An 8,767-nucleotide genomic window follows, 5' to 3' on the forward strand; every position below is an offset into this window, starting at 1 on the left:
AAGAAAAAAGAAAAGAAAAGAAAAGAAAAGAAAAGAAGAGAAAAGAAAAGAAAAAAAGAAAGTAGGTTGGTGCCTGACAGTAGAGGACTATGAAGAAAAATAAAATTAAAATTAAAAAAAAAAGAGTAAACAAGGAACAAGAGAAAGAGATGAAGTTCTGGAATCAAAATTCCTAGACATATATCCCATCTCTGGCACTACCAATGTCACCTTAGGCAAGTCCCTTAACTTTTCTCGACCTTAGTTTTCTCTGCCCCCATTGATTCTGTGCCCTCATCAGCAAATTATATATTTAAAAGGCAGCTGGGTGGTACAGTGAGTAGAGAGCTGGTCCTGGAGTCAGGAAGCCCTGAGTTCAAATCTTTCCTGACACACAAGTTGTGTGACCCTGGCCAAGTCATTTTACCTCTGCCTGTCTCTTTTCCCTCATCTTTAAAATAAAAATAATATTCAGGTTATGTTTATTAATGTAGTTAGGTGGCACAGTGGATAGAATGCTGGGTCTGGAGTCAGAGAAAGAACTGCTAAATACAAGTATATATAGAATAATTTTACACTAGTGTATATATATGTGTGTGTGTGTGTGTGTGTGTGTGTGTGTGTATGTATATATGTATATTTGTGTCTAATGGTAGCCATTTGTGGGGAGGGGAGGGGAAAAAGAAAAAAAAATAAATTTACATAAAATTTTGTCATATATTTTAAAGGAACAGCAAGTTGTACATAGTAGATTTGCAGTTTCATGTGAAATCATCTTTTTGTTGTGCTGTTACAGAAATGCTTGTTTTATTCCTTAAACTTAAAATAAAATTGTAAAAAATCATCTTCCTGTGTTCAAATCCTGCCTCAGACACTTACTAGTTGTGTGACCTTAGGCAAGTCACCTAATCCTGTTTGCCTCAGTTTCCTCATCTGTAAAATGAGCAGGTGAAGGAAATGCAAACCATTCCAGTATCTTTGCCAGGGAAACCCCAAATGGGGTCATGGAACAGTCAAACATGACTCAAAAATGGCTGGACAATAACAATTGTAAAGATTGGAATGATGCCACCTGCTGGAGACTTACTGTAGGAAAGCTCCAACATGAGGAGAGGGCCTCTGAGGGCAGGACCATGCATCTTTTCTTTGGTGTCAGGAAGTGACGTTTGCTTGTGGGAGGAAGAAGGGGGAGGCTGGTGCTCTGACTCACTTTCTTTTGTGTGGACTCTGGTGGAGAGCGGAGCTAGGAATGCTCTCTCCCTTTGATAGATAGATGAATCTAGGCCTCTCTCTCTCTTTACCAAATTCTTATTCTCCTTAATAAATGCTTAAAAGTTAAAGCTTATAATTTATTGGCGACCATTCATTAGATATTTTAGACAGTATAGCTAGAATTTTAGCCCTTACACAATGAAAATATTTTAAAGCACTATATAAAGAATAGTTATTGTAATTAAGCATCATACATTCATATCTAATTGAGTCAAATTGAATTAAGAAGGAAAGGAAACAAATGCTGATTTTTTTTTTCTCACAAAAAAGGGAAAAAGACAAAATTTTTCCACTTCTCCACACATCCTCTTGTTACCTTCCAGCGGCTGGCCGGTAAATACAAGGAAGGAAGTGAGTGTCAGTGTCTAGTGAATTCTTTATATATACTTAGCATTGGGCAGAATATGTAAAGACAGGAAGGACTTCAAAACCCTAAAAACAAAGATGACTGGCAGTACAAATATAAAATACTCCAGCTGAGAAAGAGGCTAATTCACCTGAGTGAAACATCATTTTGTTTTTATCCTTCTTTGGGGAAAAACAACAACAACAACAACTTCGAAAGTAAACTAATTACTACTGGAGTCCATGTGATCCCGTGGCCCTGCTTGCAATGTTTTTGGAGTACAGAAGAAATTAGTTTTTAAGAGGGACTTGGAAGAGGAAAGAGGATGCATGGTAAGTGATATGGGGTAAACTATTCAGGTCCTTGTATTTAATCTATTCAAGAATCCAAGGAAATCCATTCAAACACGCTATGGCATCCAAAAAACCCTGGGTGGTGTACTGGTAATATTTGCTAAGGGTCAAGCTTAGTGTTTACAAAAGAAATTGGAGAAAAGAAACTAGAAATGCCTAGGAGTACTGAGCTGTGAAATGGAGATTGTCACTCACTACATTAATTACACTCCAAAATATGTTGTGCAGGCCCCAAAAGATAAAGTATTGAACCTAGAAGGAGGAAACTGGAATGAAGGAAGCAGGAGAGAAAGTGAGGGCTGATGAAGAGGCCATATCAAGCTTTGTTAAAGTATGCTGAGGAAGGCAGTTGAAGCCATAGTCATAGGCTAGTTTTGGTGGCAGACTGGATAGAGCGCCAGGCCTGGAGTCAAGGAGACCTGAGTTCAAATCCAGCCTCATACACTTACTAGCTGTTTGACTTTTGAGTGAATTCTTAACCCTGTTTGCCTCAGTGTCCTCATCTGTAATTAGCTGGAGAAGGAAATGGCAAATAACTCCAGTATCTTTGCAAAGAAAACCCCAAATTGGATCAAGAAAAGTCAGACAGGAGTGAAAAATGACTGAACTTGAACTAAACGCCTACTCAAAGCTACTATAGATTTGTCATTTTGTTTGAAAGTGAGTTGATAATCACCACTGACCAGTGAATTGTTTCCTAATGAGGCTTGGGGGATGATGAAGGAGTGTTTTTGACTCCATAGATGTCTGAGTCATGTGTTAATATGGTTAGTTCAATAAATACTCATTAATTTTATGTTAAAATGAACCATGTGTATTTTATTAGAAAATATACTCAGCCCTCATGGGAATCCTGCTTTATAAATAATTGCGTATTAAGTCCGCCCATTAAATTAAGAGTATTTAAAATGCAGTGTGGTTAATCAGGAGAACCAGCATGGCATGACGTATTGGATTGAGAGTCTGCTGGGATTCAGGAATTTCTTCAGTTGTTTGGTCATGTCTGACTCTTCATGACCCCATGGATCATAGCACACCAACACATGAGGTTTTCTTGACAAAGATACTGGAGTGGTTTGCCATTTCCTTCTCCAGTTCATTTGACAGCCTAACACTCTAACCACTGGGCCACCTTACTGCCCCAATCAAGAAAGACTATGCATCTATTTCATTAAATTGTGAGTTCTTTAAAGGCAGGGATTGTATTTTGACTTTCTTTGTATCCCCAGAGTACAGCAGAATGTCTGGTACAGGGTAGGTGCTAAATAAATATCTGTTGACTTATTGCCTTATTATATTCTAGGTATTCTCCCAGCTAGTGTTAGATACAAAGAAAAAAAAATTCCTGTTCTCAAGGAATTTACATTCCATAATATATACAAAATGAGCAAGTAGCAGGTATGGAGATTATTCAGGCCCTTAGAACTATTAGAGCTCTACTTCCCAATTTAAACCACAGTGATCTCTCATAGGACTTTATTGATTGAAGATCAAATGAGAAAATGTATGTAAAGCACTTTGTAACCCTTCAAAATGCTGTATAAATACCAGCTATTCTAGCCACATAGGAAGTGTGGTTTATTTGTATATTTATTAATTTTCCTCTTCATGCCTAGGTCCACCCCCAGGCTTCTTCCTTAAACCTATCATCCTCATATCTAACCAAAATGGAATTTAGCAGCATAGGTAGATTCATCTTTCCTCTCCTGGGCTCTCAATGACTGGGGTCAATACCTCTGAGCTGCTTCAACTTTTATAGATTCCTAAAATAGCTGCTCCAAGAAGCATCATGACCCACATTAAAGCATCTGAACTTTGGAGACTCAAAATGGAAAACCTCAGTTTCTCTGAAAACAAGGCTTTCCTCTATCCTATACCAGCTCAGATCATTTCCAAATCTCTATTGTCTCATAAAAAATAATAAAATAAAATATTAGTATATCTAGAAAAAATGTACTATCATCATTCTTAACAGAGTTTGATTCCCAAATACTTATATATTTGAAATGGAGGGTTTGTTGTTGTTGTTGTTGAGTTTTTTTGTTTGTTTGTTTGTTTTGGTGGGGCAATGAGGGTTAAGTGATTTGGTCACACAGCTAGAAGTGGAGATCTTTTCAAAACTTTATTTGTAGGGGGCAGCTAGGTGGCACAGTGGATAAAGAACCAGCCCTGGATTCAGGAGGACCTGAGTTCAAATCCGACCTCAAACACTTGACACTTACTAGCTTTGTGACCCTGGGCAAGACACTTAACCCCAATTGTCTCACCAAAAAACAAAACAAAACAAAAAACAAACAAAAAAACCTTTATTTGTACATTTTTTCTATTGCACCATCATAAGACATCCTATTATGCCAACTACATTTTATCCCTGTAATACAGAGAATCCGAAATGCTGGAGCTAAAATGAAATTTAGTCATCATTAGATCATAGATTTGGGGCTAAAAGGAACTTTAACTGGTCACCCAGTCAAATTCCTTCATTATATAAATTATGAAACTGAAGTTCAGAGATAATAAGTGACAATTAGCTGGCATAGTGGATAGAGCATTAGGTGGCTAAAACTCTGTCTCAGACACTTACTAGCTTTGTGACCCTAGGAAAGTCATTTAACCTGTCTGCCTCAGTTTTCTCATCTGTAAATTGGAGATAATAGTAGCACTTACTTATCTTCTAAGATTTTTTGTGATGATCAAACAAGGTGCCATTATGTAAAGTACTTTGTAAACCCTAAAGTGCTATATAAATGCTAGCTATTGCTAGTTTTATTAATCTATGATTTACTCAAGGTCATACAGAATATTTTGTGGGAGAAAAACTATCTTCATTTTTTTTGTTTCATATATATCCATATTTTGAATTTTAATACAAAAAGAAAAAATAGAATCTGCCAAGTATTTATAAACAATATACCTTCAAATAGACTTTGCTTATTTCAGTCTGATGCAGAGTAAATGAGAAATTATACTGTTTTATTCAAGGCAACATAGTCAGTCATATAGGATTTTTAAAGAGCCTGGATTTGATTCCAGGTGCTCTGACTTCAAATCCATTGGTTTTCCCGTACTTCAAGTCCAGCTCTTCTTTTTGAATATGAAGAAACTGAAGCCCAAGAGGTAAAGTGATTTAATTAAGGCCATACAACAAACTATGGGCAGCTTAGTGATATAGTGCATAGAGTACCTGGATAGTGCCATGCCAAGAAACAGAATCACTTCCATTTGAATTGCCTTAGGAAGATTATTATTATTTTTTTGTGGGGGGGCAATGGGGGTTAAGTGACTTCCCCAGGGTCACACACCTAGTGTCAAGTGTCTGAGGCCGGATTTGAACTCAGGTCCTCCTGAATCCAAGGCCGGTGCTTTATCCACTGCACCACCTCACTGCCCCACCTTAGGAAGATTGTGAAGACATCCTGGAAGCATAAGGTCCCAAACACTGATGTCTTGTCTAGAACTAAACTGCCAAGCATTCAAACTCTACTGCAGAGAGCACAACTCCAATGGGCTGGCCACATGGTTCGAACGCCAAATGTAAATACCTAAAAGACTATTTTATGGACAATATACTCAGGGCAAGAGCTCACATTGTGGTCATAAAAGTGATATAAGGACACTCTCAAGATCTCTCAAGAACTTTGGAACTGATTGCATGGCATGGAAGAAACTGACACAGGACCAGCCAGTATGGTGTTCTCTCATCAGAGAAGGTGCTATGCTCTAGGAGCAAAGTAGAATTTAAGTAGCTCAAGAGAAATGTGAGATGCACAAATTTAAAGAATCCAGCCCAACTGTTCACATGGATTATTTGTGCCTGACCTGTGGTAGAGCATTCCAAGCTTATATTGGTCTGCTCAGCCACAGTCAGACACACTGTTACTTGACTCTAACAGAGTGATGTTATTTTGGTCCCTCTTCGAGAATGAAAGACCACAACCAACCAACCAACCAACCAACCAACCAACCAGCATAGAGTACCATGCTTGGAGTCAAAAAGACTCATTTTCCTGAGTTCAAATCTGGCCTCTGACACTTACTAGCTGTATGACCCATGGCAAATACCTTAAACTCATTTGCCTCAGTTTCCTTATCTGTAAAATAAGCTGGAGAAGGAAATGGAAAACCACTCTAAGTATCTCTGCCAAGAAAACACCAAATGGGGTCATGAAGAGTCAGACATGACTGAAAAGACTGAACAACAACAAAAAATACAACAAATAAGTGGCAGAGTCTGAACTTGAACCCAACTCTCCCAATTCCAAGAAAACTGTTTTTTGTTTCCCCCAAAGGCCCCAGATTAATGCTACCCAGTGTGAGCTGCCTTGAATCACTTATTAGAACTTATCAATGTTTTCAACATACTTCTCAACACATGTGTATTTTCAGTCACTGATAAATAAATGAAAACTTCCTTTCATGACTCAAGCTAAGAGGAATAAACAGGGAAATTGGATGGTGTTGTTAACAGCAAAATTAAGGTAAATTGGCAGCCAGTCAGATGAATAAACTGACTCCCATGGTCTAGAAGAGGAGAGGATGGAGATAAAGAGTGATGTTTCAAGTGTAAGTTAAGCCCAAGCTGAAACTGAGGAAAAAAGACCAATAGGATTTATGGGTAATGACAAGTGACAAGTGATCACCATTAAAGATATTCTTGGAATAGGATCTTGCTAATCTCAACTATAATTCTAACCCCAAATGCTTTGGCTTCTGTAATGCTCTTTGAGATGATATATGTGTAAGCATAAGCGATGGAATTATGAGGAGGGATTTTTTTTCCCTTGGTTGCTTTTTTTTAAAGCTAAGGTCAGACATGATTAGTACTTAGAAATAGGAATGTTTAGACTTTCCTTTTTATTATCATTTATAATTCAACAAATGTATCGGATGTAGATAGATTTTTTTTTTGCTTCCGAAACAAATCTGAAATACTCTTTATCTCCAACTCAGAAAAATGTGCCTCTTGAGAGAAAATCTATTTCATTACAGACTTTATAAATGTTTTAAAATGACAACATCAACAATAAAAAGAATTTAAGGGCTGCTCATTCTCCTTCTCTGTAGCCTCTTCTATATTTAAGAAGTTATTCATGAATATTAATCACAATTAGTGGTAGATTTTTTTTCTTAAAGTAATGATCTCTGGATATAGCTAAAACCTTTTTTCTGTTCTTGGTCCTTAGGTCTTATAGGTCAGCCTGATTTACCTTACTGAACAACTGTAGCTTGATCCCACAGATGTATGACCTGATCATAGATCTAAGACCCAAGAGTCCCTATAAGTCTCCCCAGGGTGAAGGATATGGAAAAGAGAACAGAGTGCTTATGGGAACTTTTTGAATCCAGATCCTGGGCTGGCATCATACCAACTTCCAAGCAGATATTCTTACATTCCTCCCCACTCTCACCACGCATAAACACTGTTACATTTAGAATGATTCAAACTAATAACTGTTCACTCTATAATAGTGGAGGGAAGAGGGGAGAATGAGAAAGAGAAATTTAATGAAATTAACTTCAGTAGGCTGCAAAAATTAGGTGCTAGTTATAATCTGTGGGTCAGTTTTGTGAAAGGTTTTACACATAAAGATGCCTCTAAACAAAGTTACTAACAATCACCTGGCCACAAGTGGGAAGCAAATTAAAGAAATTGTGTGTCAAGAATGAAGATGCCTGTAATACATTGCTACTGATTGAAGCTTTTTATTAACCTATTATCGTCCCATTCATTTACCAGCTCCCTTTCCTTCTTCCATATACAATCCAACACTTCTGAAAGATTCATGTAATAAATGCACCTGATTCATATGGGAGCCAAGAAATGAATTTCCCCTAGGTTAAGACACAATGGGTCAAATTCTCTGTGAAACTTAGCCCAGGAGGAAATGAAGCAACACACTTGCTCATTTTGCTGGGAAGGCTTTGCAGTTCTGATAAAAATTCATTCAGGCCAAAGTGAGCCTTTTAATTTCCCCTGACTCTAGGCAAGAGACCACACTGCATATGCTTACTGTCAGCCTCTAAATATCTACCTGGAAACAAAAAGGACTTGATATTTCTTAATGTCATGTTAGTTTACCTAGAATCTTAAAGTCCAGGAGAGACTCAGGCCACCTATTACTTGTGGTAAAAGGCCTCTTTCTCTATAGTTACTTTCCTATACATACAGGTTATTCTAGCCCCATAAATTAAATAGCTTGGTTTGTTCTCTAGGGCACCTTCAGCCACTGTGACTAGAGAGGGGAGGTGAATGGGTCTTGTGAGAAGAGAGTTCACATGGTAGAGGATTAATGAATAGTCACAAAAGATGATGGATAGTTCCTCTACATTCCTGGTTGAGGTCTTGATGCAAAAACAGTTTCAAGAGGTATCCACACACCAAAGTCTCTGTTCCACCTGAACCTCATCTCTTGTTCTGAAATTGGGAATAATTCTTACTATTTAGTGTTAGTCCATTTAAAAAATGGATTCTGGCATTCTGGTCTTTACTTCTTTTGTGTCAAGCTCTCTCTCTGCCTTGGACCCAATATTCATTGGCCTTTTCTCTGAACTACTTGGGACTCATATACCCATGACTTCATAGCCAGACAATCTTGACCTTTCCCTGCCTGTTACATCAGAGATGTCAATGTCCCTGAAAAACTTTTGACCTTGACTTTGTCACCTAGAGCCCGGAAAGGATAACACTTCCCAAACCCGCAGACCTGCCTTAAGCCCTTGCTTCATAACCATCAGTTGAAGAAGGCACTCCTGTGGAGAAGGGGTCACCATCCCCACAAACTGCTTCCCAACTGCCCCGCAAAGGACAGGAAAGCCA

This window comes from Dromiciops gliroides, chromosome 3, assembly GCF_019393635.1.
Source record: "Dromiciops gliroides isolate mDroGli1 chromosome 3, mDroGli1.pri, whole genome shotgun sequence".
Classification (NCBI taxonomy): Eukaryota; Metazoa; Chordata; class Mammalia; order Microbiotheria; family Microbiotheriidae; genus Dromiciops; species Dromiciops gliroides.